We start from the raw sequence: 17,142 nt of genomic DNA on the forward strand, positions 1-17,142 counted from the left end.
AAGCTGTTGAGTGGGAAGAAGTTAAGAATGCAACCCGATATTGTGAATGATAATAATAACTTACATCTATATAAAATTTACAGGTTTTATAGAGCTTCAGCCAGTTTATAGATTCTGGTGAAATAGGAAACGAGTTTCATCTTTCATGACTTCTTCTTTATGAGTGGCTCAGTATGATGAAAAGAGACGGGAGTCAGGAGCCCTAAACTTCAGTTTGAAGTCACATGACCTCTCTCAGCTTTGATGTCTACGTATGGGTGAGTGAAAAGACTCAGTGATCTCTGAGGTCACCAGAGATCTCTGAGGTCTCTCATTGCCTGGAGAATCCTAGGGATGGGGGAGCCTGGTGGGCTTCCATCTACGGGGTCGCACAGAGTTGGACATGACTGAAGCGACTTAGCAGCAGCAGCAGCAGAAGCAGCCCTAGGTAGACACACAGCATAAAGTTTGTCTTCATATAACAGATCTACAGGTATATAAGGACCAACTTACATACGAAGTCTCTTTCAAGCCAAACATCGCTGGTTCCTATGTTTAGTAAATCCACAATGATTCCCAGGCTTTTTGCTATATCTCCAAAATATTCATTAAACTTCTCACTAGTGGGCCGTTTGAAGAATTCACCTTTTCCTCCTTTTCTAAATCAACTACCTTTCTCCATCTGCAGTCATCAGCATCTCACCTATTCTCCTTGATATCTCATAGAAAATGAACAGTGGTTTAGTGACTGCATCTGCAAGTCTTCCCAGGACTATGGAGTGCAGTTGCTCCAGCTGAATCTTTTTTGGCTTTGCAAGAGCAGCCAGGTGCTCTCTTGCTCCCTGTTCACCCATTGTGAGTGCTCTTCTCAGCTTTTTCATCTGCACACTTGATATTCATGTCTGCCATGTCTTTATTCAAGGTGCCAATAAAAATGCATTATGTATGACTTGGTCTGCTCAGAAAATGATCATGTTTTGTATATTTAGGGATGTAAGAGCTTATAAAGGAGTAAAAAAATTGGGGGGAAATGTGTTATTTCTTGACAAACAAAAAATCTTCAGAAAAATAATATTTTGCTTTCACTTCTCTCTGTCAACCCCTCCCCACCCAAATATTTACATCTCAATCTAGAGAACACAGTACCTGAAGGGAAGGAGAAAGGGTTAAAGCTAGATAGATGATATACAGCCAGGCAAAATTGCTTGGAAAACCAGGCCAAAGCATTCAGGTTAAATACAGTGGGCATGGCTAACCATGTGTGGTTTTCAAGCAGAAATGTAATGCAATGATAGTATGCTTTCTATTTGTCTTTAGATGGCTCTGATCAGACAAAGCAACTAATTTCCTGAACTTCCACAGCTAAAACATATGTACACATTCACACTTACCATTTGTTTTTTGAACAGCAGTTTTAAAAGCAGGTTTTTTTCAGATGTGTGTGTGTGTGTGTGGTCTGTTAAAATACAGATTAAAGGGATCCACCCCAAGAGTTTTTGATCCAGTAAGTCTGAAGAGGGCCTGGAAATTTACATAGTTACCAAATTCCCAGGTCATGCTGATTCTGCTGAACCAGGGACACTTGAAGAGCTATTGCTTTAAAGAATCACAAATGCCTTGAAATTTCTTGATTATTGAGATTCAAACAACAGTGTGGGTTCGTGAGGAGTCCCTGAGAAAAACCATACCTTCTTTGCTCACAAAGGGACTCAGAGATTCACCTTAACATACAGCCAGACATTTCCTTTTCCTGGAGAGGCCTGCCTTCAATGAATGAGGTTTTATAGCCCAAATCAGTGGAATTAAATGTTTTGATCAACCTGTAGTAGACTGAGGTTTCCCTTCTCAATTGAATTGACCAGTTCATAGATTCATATATATATATATATATAATGCTCATTGGATCATTTCCATCTTCCTGGGATATTAAAATTATCCTGGGAAGGATTTAGATTAGGGACCAAGAAGAATCTACTGAATAATAAAAACTGTAGAATGTACTCAGGGAACGCAGGGGAAATTATGTCTGGGCAAAAATTGGAAACAAGTTATATGTTCCTCAATGTAGACTAAGTTTGGGATTTGGAATCAGAGAACATATGGTTTGAATAATGTCTGTGCCTCTCTTTTAGATAATTTGTCTTGGATAACTCACCTAACCTCTCTGAGCTTTTGGTACCATATACATAAAATAGAGATTATCAGGGCTTTTGTAAATTATAAGCATGATAAAAGGTATAAACTCCTTAGCACCTTGTCTTGATCATGGTAGATACGCCAATGTTAATAATCTCCCTTCTAGAAACATAGAGAATAGACTTATGGACATGGGGAGAGGGGAGGAGAGGGTGAGATGTATGGAAAGAGTAACATGGGAACTTACATTACCATATATAAAATAGATGGCCAATGGGAATTTTCTGTATGGCTCAGGAAACCCAAACAGGGGTTCTGTATCAATCTAGAGGGGTGGGATGGGACAAGAGATGGGAGGGAGGTTCAAAAGGGAGGGGGTATATGCATACCTATGGCTGATTCATGTTGAGGTTTGACAGAAAACAACAAAATTCTGTAAAGCAATTATCCTTCAATTAAAAAAATAAATAAAAAAAATCTCCCTTCTAAAATATTCTCCTCCTTGCAATAGAGTCAGCTTTTATCATTGGACACTATGATTATTTTGAGATGTATTTGGAAGGAAAACCAGGCTTGCAGGAGAGAATCATTTTCAGAGTCAGCATCATTGCTGCTAGTTTAGAGATTAAACTTCCTTGGTGGCTTGAGAACATCAGTGTGGTAAGGGATTTACCTATAGACTGCAGAGAGAAATTGACTCTGCAGGGGGCTTGCTGGTTCAGTGCTAGGTGCTCCTGGGAATCTGCTTCCCACAGACAAGAGAGGAGCCAGCAATGAACATGGTGGACTTCAGCACTCTGGACAGGGCATCAGGGGACCAGGTTTGTCAGCCGGGCACTCACCAGGCCTGGGTAATGATCCGTAGCAGTCTTGTTAATGGCCTTAGGGCTTCACATATTTCTGTAATTATTCCATCATTTGGAAGTTTTGAGTTTCTAATTTTTAGACCTGAATTAAAATATTCTTTGTAATTCAGTTCCCTCTAGGCGGAGAGCTCATGATTTCAGGTTCCTGTCGGGTTATCCTTGTAAATATGGAGAGTGGTAGTTACAGTCACCTTTCTCATCCTGTCTCTATGTATTTTTCCTCCAGGACTTCCTCTTTGCCATCAGGTGTCTAAATCATCACACCCATGTGCCCAGTGATAAAATATAGATGCTCCTCTCCTGAACCCAGTCATTAGTCCAGGGTAAGATTGTTAGTCCTGGCTGCATACTTGAAACACCTCAGGAACTCTTAAAATGCCTATGCAAGTCCCACCCCAGAGAACACAATTTAATTGGTCTTGAGTGAGGCATTTCTTTTTAAAATTTAAATTAATTTTTAAATTTTTTAGTTGAAATGTAGTTGACTTACAATGTTGTGCTCTTTCTTGGTGTACAGCAAAGTGATTCAGTTATGTATATAATATATATTATATATGTGTATGTGTTCTTTTTCATATTCTTTTACATTATGGTTTATTACAGGATATTGAACATAATAGTTTCCTGTGCTATCCAGTAGGACCTTGTTGTTTATCTATTTTATATATTCTGCTAATCCCAAACTCCTAGTTTATCCCTCCACCACCTTATTTCCCCTTTGGTAACTATAAGCTTGTTTTCTATGTCTGTGAGTCTCTTTCTGTTTTGTAAGTAAGCAGTTATAGAATCTTTTAGATTCCACATATTAGTGATATCATATGACATTTGTCTTTTTCTTTCTGATTTGCTTCACTTAGTATGATGATCTCTAGGTCCATCTAGTTGCTGCAAGTGACACTATTTTGTCATTCTTTTTTATGGCTGAGTAATAGACCAGTGTGTGTGTGTGTGTGTGTGTGTGTGTGTATGCCACATCTTTATCCATTCATCTGTTGTTGGACATTTAAGTTGCTTCCATGTCTTGGCCGTTGTATTAGTATTTCTTAAATACACCTCAAGTAATTCTACTGTACAACCTAGAGTTGCAAACCATTGGTCTAGAGATGGACCTTTCTACCTCCTCAGATCAGATCAGATCAGTCACTTAGTCGTGTCCGATTCTTTGCGACCCCATGAATCCCAGCACACCAGGTCTCCCTGTCCATCACCAACTCCTGGAGTTCACTGAGACTCATGTCCATCGAGTCAGTGATGCCATCCAGCCATCTCATCCTCTGTCCCCTTCTCCTCCTGCCCCCAATCCCTCCCAGCATCAGAGTCTTTTCCAATGAATCCACTCTTCACATGAGGTGGCCAAAGTACTGGAGTTTCAGCTTTAGCATCATTCCTTCCAAAGAAATCCCAGGGCTGATCTCCTTCAGAATGGACTGGTTGAATCTCCTTGCAGTCCAAGGGACTCTCAAGAGTCTTCTCCAACACCACAGTTCAAAAGCATCAATTCTTCGGCACTCAGCCTTCTTCACAGTCCAACTCTCACATCCATACATGATGCCTCTCAAACCCCAGAGTTGATCTCAGGGGGTTGGGACATTATGTTGGGACATAGACTGAACTGAATTTCTAGCTTATTGATTTCTAGTATAAACATCACTAAGCCCAGCATTGCAGCCTCATTTCCCCCAAATGTAGTTGCCCTATCTATCTCAAAGTATATCACAAAAACTTAAGAAAAATAGTGTAAATATTGAGAATTGTATATGAAGATACTTAGCATTAGTATATGATTGGAAGAGAAACAAAAGAAAGGATTTCAATTCTGGTGCAGCTGTTCTAGTTCTAGAGTTGTTTTAACAGAGTTAAATGTGATTATGCCCTGTGACGTGGCAATCTCATTTTTGTATATACACCTGGAAAACTTCAGGTACAGGTTCAACTTGGAACATGGACAAAGATTTTCATAGTGACATTGTTGGTGGTGGCAGGGAGTTTTAGGTAACAAAGATACTCATCACTAAAAAAAGTAATAAACAGAAAATGCATTTTTGGAGTATAGTGTAGAAGGTAGAACAATAAAATGGGTATATACACAGCAACATGAGTAGAACTATCAACCAGAGTGATGAAAAAAAAAAAAAAAAGGAAACAGCATAAATAGACTTAAATTAATTCATGAAGCACTATTACAGATTTTTCATGGATACATTTATTACCAAGGGCATTTACCAAACACAGTACAGTAAGTGGTTGTGGGACATGGAATTGATGAGAGAGGTTAAAGGGGAAAAGTAACGAAACAAAATTTAGCAACAACAGAACCTGAAACAGGCAGATGCTGGTGGTATGTGCTGTGAACTTAGGAGTATGATTAGCTTAGCCCTCTGCTCTTTCCAAAGGTGAAGCAAGAGAGCAAAAAGAGAGGGAGGGGGAGTGAGACCTGACTGGCTTACAGTAGGAGCAGGAGAAGCTAGAGCAAAAAATGAGAACTTGGGAACCAGGAAAGGGAACCAGGAACCTGCCCTGGGCTGGAAAGAAAAATCAGGCTTAGTTGCTCCCTATAAAGGATTTCGGGAGGAAATGAAAAGGCTTGCTAGGTTGGAAATAAAGGCATTTACAAAATTCCTGAAATAAAGTGGGAATAATTTCAAAACTGGAACTGAAAATTGCACTTCTGGATCTGGAAGGGAGTTTTATGCTGCAGACTCAGGGAGGTCACTTCTAACCCAGGTGAGGGATGGGCTGTTCATCTTAACACTCTGAGTTTCAGAACAAAGGAGTTTTCAGAGAGGAATGATATTCCCCCTGTTAGAAACTGACTCTGTCTCCTTTTCAGATGTCTCCTGATAGTGATCTAATCCTTGAATCATCCACTGCAGAGCCATGCAATGATTCCTACCATGTGCTGGGCAGTGAGTGTGCAGAGAAGAGTGAGGCCAATCCCTGACTTAAGGAGTGGCCCCTGTAGATGCCGAAAACATCTTTAACTTTGCTCTAAACACTGAGCTGGGGCTGTGCAGAATTTCTTTTCTCCTTGACGGCAGGGGATCATCTGCTTATAGAATTAGAAACCCCAGTGGTGCATTCACTGTCAATATGAGAAACACATGCCTTAACAGGAAGCCTCTCCATCTGTGCTGCTGATAAAGAATAATGAATATATTAATTAATACATTAAGGAACCATGTTTTGAGTTTTTCTACTGGGAGTCTAAGAAGAACAATACAAATACCATCAGGTTATACTTGGGAACAACTTGTACGTCAGATCAGACTTGTGTGACTGTTAGATTGGGTCCTGATGTAGGTGGGTTTGATTTTACAGCTGTGGGAACCATGGAGCTGTGAAATCCAGTTTGGACCCCAAAGGTAAGGCAGAAAGCCAGTGCTTGGGGGAACCACCCTCACTGGCCCCTGAAAGTCACACTGGAGTGGCTTTGAGAGCAATTATCCTGGTAGAGCAGCTCTTACTTTGCATTTAAGATTGTCCTCCTGAAAAGGTCATGTGTAAATCAAATTTAATAAATCAAATTCTACGCTTCATACCTTGGGGAGGCTCTCTCTTCAAAAGAAGCTGTGAGTGAATCCCTTTTTAATAGAAGTAATCAGCTCTTCATTTATCTGATTTGTAAGGTAAGGTTTTTATATATCAGATTTTCTTAAAGTGAGCAGCAGTGTTTTTCTTTTGTTCGTGATAGAAAACCGAACACAGTATGGTGTAAGTGGAACACAACAACAGCAGATAGGTGATAGGTGTGTGCAATGAAAAGTTTAGGCGTATAGGGGCTTGGACGGAGGAGCTTGGTGGGCTACAGTCCACGGGTCGCAAAGAGTCAGACACGACTGAGCGACTTCACTTTCACTCACTTTCACTATAGTGGCTTTAGTCATGGCCGAATTCAGGACCCAAACAACGACAATAGAATTTTGTTTTTCTCCGTTTCTCGCATCTGCCTTCTCTTGGCATTGTTCTCAGGCTCTACCTGGGTGATGCAGCTGCAGCATCTTCCCTGCCAGGTTCAAGGCCACTGACGAATATTACTCGCTTTTTTTCCCAGCAGATGCGGAATTGGCTCTGATTGGGTCACCTGCCAATCCCTGAATGAGTAAGGAGTGAGGAACTGATTAGCACAGGCCTGGTCACACGGGGCTCTACGCAAACCACAGGGGTAGAGAGTGGGGAAGCGGCACTTACCAGAAGACAATCAGGCAGTGGTCAGGAGAAGTGGGGAACGATGTCAGGAAAGGGTGACATAAACACGACTCTTCCCTTTCCATCACCCTCATACCCAATCCATCACCACGCTTGCTACAAGTAGCTCACATCCTCACATTCTTGCATCAGAATCTCCTGGGATTCTTGTTAAAATGCAGGTTTCAGGGTCCTACTCCAGATAAAGGGAGTTCTATTGTCTTGGGGGTGGTCTCAGAATCTGTAATTTTAGATCGTTTCCCAGGCAATTAAAAAAAAAATACACTGCCATTTAAGTACCACTTCCCAAAGCTTTCCCATCCTCTGTCTCCACGGTAGCTACCTTAGCGCCTTAGTTCAGGACTTACCATTAGTCACCTGGACTCTGGCTTCCTTACTGGGCCTTCCTCTTTCGTCTCCCCTCTACCAGCCACCGTCCCCTCCCCTACCACCTCTCCTTATGCTAAATCACCATGATTTAGCATTCCTTGGGGAGGCTCTCTCTTCAAAGGAAGCTGTGAGTGAATCCCTTTTTAATAGAAGTAATCAAACTACTCCTCTGTTTAGCTCTCCCGCCTCCTGCCTATGAGACTTCCTCACTTACCTTGGATCTAAGCCATCTTCATGCCCAACCTCATCCCTTCTCCAAACATTCCAGTTCCTTTCCCCATGTTCAGACTGACTGCACGTTGTCTGCCCTCTCCCTTTAATGCCATTTCCTTTTCCTGCGATTGGAAAACTCAAGCCCCAGCATTAAGTCCAGATCAGCTGCTCCCTCCTCTGTGAAGCCCTCTGTCCCTTCCCTCCAATTGCCCCTCGTTCTGCCTCAGAACCCTCTTTACATCTCCTCTACAGGAGTTACACACACTCTCTGGGACATACGAGTTTACTTGTCTGTTGTTCCCGCTGGCCCTACAAGGGGGCTCAATAATATTTCTTAAGTGTTAAAAGCAAGTCAACTGGGTTCCCATCCATTAATTTACAAGATGTGTGACTTTGGGCAAGTCACCTTACTTTCCTGAGCCTTAGTCTTCTAATTAGTAAATGGGGATATTCCTACCTCCTGCATAGGCATGTTGATGGGCTCAGTCGAGATAAGGAACAGAAATCTCCTTAACACAGTGCCTGGCATCATAATTAGTGCCAATGAGTGCTAAATTTAAAAAATTAACCTTCAAGTCAAGGAAGCAAAAGCCCTCAGTAGTACACTTAAATTCATATTTATGTAATGCTAAGCAACTGTTTCTTAAAACTATATTTCTTGAACTAATTCTGTGGTGTTATGTGGGTCAAATCTGGAATGGTGCAGATGGACTCAGGCCTTATAGACCCTTTTCCCATGTCCCCAAGACCTTCACATTCCTCTTTATCTTCTCCTGGGCATTAAGCAGCTTTAAGTCCATCCCTCTGAAATAATCACTTTCAGTCCGTGGAATGCTGACACGAGAGGAATGCAGCTCCCCACAGTGTGATTTCTCTGGACCATGGAAATATTTCGGCTCCGTAAGAATGAGGAAGGCTAAGGGTGCCTGGTGGTGGACAGCCAGTTCAGAAGTGGCAGGCTTGAGCTCGCATAAATGAAAGCCATTAAAGCTCCCTGAAGTGAAAGATTGGTCCAGGAATCCGAATGAACTGATGATAAGTGTGGAAGAGATAAACATTTCATTTATGTGAGCAGCAGATTGAATTTCAAGAAATTTAGCCCCTCTTCTGGTGACTACCGCCTGCTTGTTTTATAATCTGCCTGAAATTCTCACTCTCCTTTATGACCATGCGTCTTGTACTTGGCATGCAAGAGGATATGTAAAAGGGATCACAAACAGAAGTTGGGAAAAGCATAGGCAGTTCAAGAAAAACTGCTTGCAAATTCCTAATCTGCAATGCCCACTTCAGGGGAATATTTACATGCTGCATATTTGATGCATAAAAGTACCTAGTACAGTGGCTGGATAGCTGGTGCTTTGCAGCCACTTACTAATATTGGTTTTGTCCTTTCCTTCCACCCATGGAAGTTAGTGGGCATTTGTGTGTGTGTGTGTTTCTGTGGACTTGCAAGAGGATGTAAGAAAATGACTTCTATGTCTTTGTGGGTTGTTTAACATTTAGAGTATAGATCACAGCACTAACTTGATTGTATTTGTCTAGCCAACATGTTAGATACTATTCTAAATGTAGCCCTGCTGTAGGTTCAGTGAATATAAAGTTTAACAAGAAAACAGAGGACAAAATCCTTGCCTTCAGGGAACTCATGATTAGAACACAAAAATAGACAAGTAAACAAACAAAACATAAGGTTAGTCTCCCTTGAAGCCAGAAATTAAGTCTTACCCATCTTTGTTTCCTAGCACCTCGGAGTTGTTTCCTGACCTTCATAGGTTTAAGATACTGTTAGTTTTAGAGGTCTGTTTTGTTTAAAATCAAATATATTATGCCACTGCCACATTAAATATAATTTTTTAATGACCATGTAAGAGTTGTGTTGAAAGGCAGTTGACAGGTTGACATAAGGCTATACTTTTTAGACTTTCAAGTAGATGCTTGTTGATTTAATTTTGCAATCTTTGTATTATTGAGATGATATTAATTATTTTCAGCTCTCAAATATTTCCACGAATGTGTGAAAAGCTCATGGGTCTTGGAAACTGCTCTGATAGTGTCTAATAGATTATACAGACCTAGAAATGCCACACCATGTCTGGCACATGATGGGTTCTTCATGAATATTTAATGAATGAATTAATAAATTAAGGAAATCAAATAATGAATAAATATCATGTGTTGCAGAGTCCAGTTCCATGAAGCAAGCAGCTTGTCTGATGGTTGTGGGTTCCATTCTGGGTACTAGTTCTGATCTTTTTGAAAGAGGAGGTCTTTGATTGCTAATGGATTGTGATGATTGGGAGCAAGTATCTCCTGTCCATTGGAAAACTAAAAAAGCATGATCCTAATCAGCTTTTAGCAAAAGGCATGGGATGATCCAACAGGCACTGAGTAAAGTTAACATTATGAAAGTAAGTAGGTACTTTAGTCTTTAGTGCAAAACTAACAGAGGCAACGCTGCTGCTGCTGCTAAGTCGCTTCAGTCACGTCCGACTCTGTGCGACCCCATAGACGGCAGCCCACCAGGCTCCCCCGTCCCTGGGGCAATAGTGTGATGCTAAGTCAGAGAGCCTGAGGCACACAGAGACAATTGTTAAGAGCATGAGCTTGGAGTTAAGACTCCCTCAGTTTAGATCCTGACTTCAGTGCTCCTGGTTGTGTGCCATTGAAAATGATGTAACTTCTCTTGAGTTATTATGATTACTGTTGTCATCAGCTGAAAAAATAGAGTTTGTTACCCAGTCAGGGAACTAGATCCCACATGCCACAACAAAAGATCCTGTGAGCCACAAATAAGACCTGGGGCATCCAAATAAATAAATGAGAAAGAGGAAGTAGTGTAAAACCCATTTCACAGAATTGTGGTGAGTATTCACTGCATTATGCAAAACACTGATCACAGTGCCTGACATGGAGGCATGCCCCAATTTTAACCATTAGTTTAATTTGTTCCAGCACTGTCAGATGTTAGCAAGATGACCTTGGACAAATCTCTCAACTATTTAGAGCCTCTGGTTTCCTTTCTTTAGTACAGGCTGAGAAAAACCTTTTCTAATGAATCAGAGCCAGGTAGTAAAGAGTGGATGAGGTCACTAGAGGTGGTACAGCACAGGGTGTTATGGGAGCTAAGAACTGGGAGCCGCTTTTCTGCTTGTGTGAGTATAGGTGGCGTGGCTGGTGGGAGATAACAAAAAAAAGACGTTTTGGGGATTTCAGGGTAGGCCAGGTGTGTCAGTCAGAGCTCCTCATTGCAAACAACAAAAACCAATCCAGGCCAGTTAAACATAAAAGAAATTCAAGAGAGGATGTTAGAAAGCTTGGAGAGCTTCCAGGGGTGACTGCATTCAAGAGCAACACTCAAAATCATACTGCAGAACTAGTTCAGTGGTGACATCATGGTGGCCTGTCTGGGCATGGACCGGGCAGCCCAAGACCAACTCTGCTGATGCAAGGCATTAGATGCGACCATGAGACTCCTTGCTGTTGATCTCTTTGGAAACCAGATGTTACTGCTGACGCTAGATTCCACAGTACCCTGTTCTACAAGTCACAAGTTGCTTACTCAACGCTTAGTGAAGGTGAATCTGACAGGTGAAACCAATGTCATATACTTGTGTCCTAGCTGCAAGGAAGGCTGAGAAAAATACAGTTTCTATTAGGGGATTTGGAAGATGAATAACTCTTCAAATAAAAAAAAAAAAAAGATGTTCAGTGACCTGCTGCTACCGCTAAGTAGCTTCAGTTGTGTCCGACTCTGTGTGACCCCATAGACGGCAGCCCACCAGGCTCCCCCGTCCCTGGGATTCTCCAGGCAAGAACACTGGAGTGGGTTGCCATTTCCTTCTCCAATGCATGAAAGTGAAAAGGGAAAGTGAAGTCGCTCAGTCGTGTCCGACTCTCTTTGCGACCCCATGGACTGCAGCCTACCAGGCTCCTCCGCCCATGGGATTTTCCAGGCAAGAGTACTGGAGTGGGGTGCCATTGCCTTCTCCGTCAGTGACATAGTCAGCCCAAATAACGACATACCTCTATTGTAGTACGACCCTGTGACTGAGTTTTGCAGGAAGTTTAGAAGTGTGTCAGATTTTTAAGGTTTTGGTACGGTAAACACAGAAGGTAGCATATTTGAAGGCCTGGCGAGCTTGGGGAGGCAGGTGCGGATAAGCAATTTCAAAATATTTCAGTCTGGCTGTGTGGAAGTCCTGTGAGTGCATGCATAAATGTGTGTGTGTATGTGTGTCTTTTCCCTGGCTGCTCTAATGATTTTTCTTTTCTTTTTGGTTTGTGATATATTTAGGTATACATATGCGCTTTTTAAAATAGTTCTTCTATTTGGAGTTTGTTGAGATTTTTGGATCTTTGGACTGACTTCTTTAAAATAAATCCGAAAGAAAATTTAGTTATTGTGTATTTACATATTTATTTTATCTCTTCTCACTTATGCTTCTGGGGCTCTGTTTATATGTATGTTGGATCATTTATATTAGTCCATGGGTGACTGATGTTCAATTCATTCTTTTTCTCTCTCTGTTTCCATTTGGGTAATTTCTACGGATTTGATTTTATATCTCTAAAACATTTTTGAAAAGATTGGAATATAGGTGATGTATAATACTATTGTTACAGATTACAATGTAAAGATTCACAATTTTAAAGGATATATCTATTTGTAGTTATTATAGAATATTAGCTACATGTATATATATTTGAAATTAATATATTTATTTTAATTGGAGGCTAATTACTTTTTGGCATGTTGGCTAAGATCAAGTGTAGTATCTGTTCTTATAGCTTATTTTATACACGACAGTTTGTACCTTTTTATCCTCTCCCCCTATATTGCTTATACCTGCTTTTCCTCTTCCCACTGGTAAACGTTAGTTTGTTCTCTATAACTATGACTTTGCTTCTTTTTTGTTATGTTCGCTAGTTGGTGGTATTTTTTTTAATACTGACCTGATGCTAAATTTACTATTTCTTTCTTCCTTTTTACCCCATCTGCTGTTAAACCCATAAGATTAACTTTTAATTTCAAATAAATAAAATCTCAGGTCTATACTTCCTATTGGGTTCTTTTTAAAATTCTAGAATTTCAAATTTCTTTTTGATTTTCTGCTTTCCTTCATGCACTATGTTTATTTTATTCCCTGAAAATTCTTTAACTTTAAAACAGTTATTTAAACTCCATGATTACCAATTCCAACATACTGGTCTTCCATGAGTCTGCTTCTATTGACAGTTTTTCTCTTGATTATTTGTCATATTTTCCTCCTTTTTTATGTCTTGTAATTTTCAAAATTTTGTGCCAAATATTACACACAAAAACTGAGATATTGAAATACAATTTTTATATGTATGTATATGTGCAAGTGTATATATGTATATATTGCAGAGTGTGCGAGTTTTTCTCCTCTGTCAATAAAATTCTGATTTCACCACGAATGGAATTGAGCTTGGGCTGGGATACAACTTTAATTAGATTGAGTTCACTTTTCAGAATTTTGTTAATTTGTTAATTGAAGGATAATTGCTTCAAACCTCAACATGAGTCAGCCATAGATTGTTTCAAATTTTGACCATGTATATATGCCTTTCATTTGTCTCCTTGATCTCCCAAGGGGCTGATCTATTTGATATTTCAGAATTTCACTGGAGAGGTAGCTGGGATTCAAGTTCAAATAAATTTGAATCACTTTCTGATTAAACTCCAACAAGTCTTCAAAGTTTAAGAACCACAAGACTACAAAGGCTTCTCTACTTTCCAGCTGTGTTTCTTGTGCTGATTACTTAGCAAAATTCCCAAGTGGGACCAAGTAATTTATCCTTATGTTTATGGGTCTCTCCCTAGATTCCAATATTTTCTGCTTTATCACCCTTGGCTGACTTTTAGTCATCCCTGAAAATTCTGTCTCTGGAAGACTTGATTCTCTATCCACTTAGATAAAGACAAGGTCCATGCCTTCAGGTATGGAAACCACCATTACTTTCTTGCTTACCTGTGAAAGGCTCATTCCTCTCTGGAATTCAGTGCATCAAGACTTCTTTGCATGTACTGCTCTTTGATAGTTTCATAGTTTATTTTTTGTTCATTTTTTCCCTTGTTACCATGGAGCTATAGATCTTTTACATACATTTCCATACGAACCAGAAATAAGAATGACCTCCCTCATTCTAGAGTGCTGTTTTTCCTTCGTATGACACTCTTTGGGTTTCTGCTTTGAAACGGGAAGGAGGCCTATGACCCTGGACACATAGAGATCATTTCCTTCCCATCTGTCAGTCACTCAGGAAAACCCTACTCCCCTCTCCAGGTCTTCCTGCAGTGGCTGCTGCTACCGTGCTGCTAGGTGCTATGAAATTAGCTTGGGAAGATCCCTAATCTCATTGATTTCAGAACATCCACCTTGTACACTTTCAGACACTTCCCCTTTATACCCAACACATATATTTACATACATTTATAATTCTCTCTTTTGTGATTGCGCTAATTGTTAAATGCCCTATGGGAGTTTTCTATGTAAAGGAAGCTTGTAGTTAATCCTTTCATAATATGAATAATGAGAGTAACAAGTCACCCCTGGCTCCTACATCCAACTCCATTCCAACTGTTGACTCTAACGCTGGAGTCAGATAGGTCTGAAATCAAACCCTCTGCCAACCAGTTCATATGTGTGTGACCTCAATTTCTGTTTGCCTCAGCTTCATCATTTATTCAAGTTGTTCTTATTGCTCTAACTGTTTTTCCTTCCCATCTTCCATAGTTAGGTTCTACTCCTCCTTCTGATCTCAAATGAAATGTCGCTTCTTCAAGGATGACTATATGCCTATTTTACATTCTCAGAGCCCAGGTACTTCTCACCTGTAGCACTTGCCACAGCCATAACCTTATATTTATTGTGATTATTTGTTTAGCATTTTCTTTCACTCTAGAATATGCATTCCATGAGGGCAGGGACCATGTACTCCTAGCGCCTAGCATAGTCTTTGGCAAAGAGGAATGGATTCTAGTGCTGTGAGCAATGATACTTGCCTCTAGGCGGTTGTCGTGAGGGCTAAATTAGCCAGTGCAAGGGTGTCTTAGTTTGAACCTCTCCAAAACAAGGATTTAGACACAACATATGTATTTGGTCGTTGATCTGAATTATTAATAAAACAGTGAAGGAGTTGGGAGAGTGAAACGATGGAGAGAGTAAAACCAGTGAAAGGTGAGTTACCTTGAGTGGGTTACCAGTGTAAATAGCTTAAGCTCAGTGGAACATAACAGAATTTTCCAAATGAGGGCTGAAGAAGTTGGATTATTTATTGACTAACTGCCGTATTGTTTGAAGGTCACTTCTGGAACGTCACCTCTCAAGCACTCACTTTCTAGACTCCAGAGAACATCCTTAGGCAGAAGGGGATAGGAAGTCATGCATAAAGGGACTATCTGCACCACGGTGGGTGGGACTCCTTCTGTGACCGCTACTGAGAGAAAGCTCTCTGAAGTGTCAAGGCAGAGAAAAGCTACTTCCACAAACTCTGTCCCCTCTCCATCTCTCATGGTTTCATTAGCCCTGGCAGAACTTGGCACAGTTTCAGAGCTTATGCCAAGGCTTCAGAGTATGCCTGCTTTTACTGTTGACCAAAGGCATCAAGACAGATGGACAGATATAAAGGTGCCCTGAGTCCAAGCTCCACTGTACTCTGAGAAAGCTCACCACTCAGGCTGACCTTGGGGACAGTTGAGGGCCACAGCAACATCACCTTGGTGTGAATTATCTGGAAGCACTGGGATATTGATCCAACTCTTGTGTACAATACAATTATTAATACATAGCTTATAGCCAAGGCAAGACTTACTATTTACCCAGGGCACTGGTTCTGCCCCTACTAGGCACGTAAGTAAGGCCTATTGGGCAGACACTGGGGCCCTACCAGAAGCAGGACCATCAGAGTCAAAATACACCAATATTTTAAAGAGTTAGTGACTATAGGGATGATTTGTGACAATAAAAAAACCTATTTCTTTGAGAGATGAGACGGGATGATCCTAATTCCCAGAATATGAAATTAAGGTTTCTTTATTTTTCACAATGATATGAGGAGTTCTAGAACATTTGTGCTGCCAAATTTTAGCTCTGATTTAAAACACCTTTGTCACAAATTCTAGCTGAGTGTAGCCTTTTTGGGATGTGGAGAGCTGATTCAGCCCTCCCTCCCTAAGAGGAGTTAGATAAGTGAGAGAAAAGGAGAGAGAGGCAGAGAGATACACACAAAGCGAGACCTAGAGACAGAGAGAGAGAAAGAGAGAGGGAGAGAGAGAAGAGGAGGAAGGAGGAGAGGAGGGAGGGAGGGAGAGAGAGAGGTTTCTTTCCTCCTAGCTTTTGAAAAGCAGTGTATTTTCATAACTGCATGTCACGTGTATGTTGTGGAGCACACGTGCTTCTCTTTTGACAAGAAGGAAAGGCAGATTTCTTCTCTGACTTACTCTCTTTCCTTTAGTGTCTGCCTTTTTACCTGTTTGTCTGCTCCCTGCTTATCTCTTTTGGGTGCTTTTCTGTCACAGTCTGTTTATCTGCCCACCACCCCTTTTCTGCTCCTCTTCCTCCGGCATCATGTTTCTCTCTTGTCATGTCCTTTGACATCTGTCTTTCTGTTTCTTTCTGTGGTTTATTTGTGTCTCTACTTCTGTTTATCCTGCTCTTCTTTCCTTTCTCTTTCTCCTCTCCTCCTCTCCTCTCTCCTCTCTCTTACACACACACACACACATCTCTTGAAACAAACACAAAGATATTTTAAATTTTATCAGAATGGAAGTGAAATACCCTTCATCTGCCCCCTCTTAAAAATCAAATGAGGGGAAGAATCCCTGCTTCTTCCTTCTGTGGTCCTGGGTGAGGCCCTCTGAGGGCCAGGAGACCTCTGGTCTGGCCTTGTTTGGTAACTTCACTGCCTGCTCTTTGGAGAATCTCACTCTACTCCAGGCTCTGGAGCAAGCTGTCGGAGGTCCCACGGAGCCTCCCAGTGACCAGGTCCTGCCAGGTATGTCCTAGGAATTTTCTCACGTGGATGAGATGCCTTAAGTCTCAGATCTAACATTTCTTACCTCTACTCTGTTCTGTACAGTCACAGCACAAATTAGAAGTTGGTTTGGGGCAAACACGCTGGGTTAAATAGGTTGTTTCAAATTAGTTGTGTTACTTCCACCTGCCATTCTGCATTTAAGTCCAAGTTCTGACAATGACTAGCAAGTGGCAGGTAAATTCCTTTACCCTTTGGTGCCTTGGTTTTCTCAACTGTAAAATGAGGATGATACGTTGAAGGGCTGTTTTTAGAATTCGATGAGGTGATAGCTGTAAGGCACTTTGCACAGGGCTTACAGAGAAACAGCAGGTAC

General features: G+C 41.0%; 1 pseudogene; it reads left to right on the forward strand.

Annotated features, from left to right (window-relative positions):
• The first annotated feature begins 12,506 nt into the window (after nucleotides 1–12,506).
• LOC133245495 (U2 spliceosomal RNA) lies at nucleotides 12,507–12,596 on the forward strand (annotated as a pseudogene).
• Nucleotides 12,597–17,142: the final 4,546 nt, after the last annotated feature.

The sequence above is a fragment of the Bos javanicus genome, chromosome 3 (assembly GCF_032452875.1).
Source record: "Bos javanicus breed banteng chromosome 3, ARS-OSU_banteng_1.0, whole genome shotgun sequence".
NCBI classification, from domain to species: domain Eukaryota; kingdom Metazoa; phylum Chordata; class Mammalia; order Artiodactyla; family Bovidae; genus Bos; species Bos javanicus.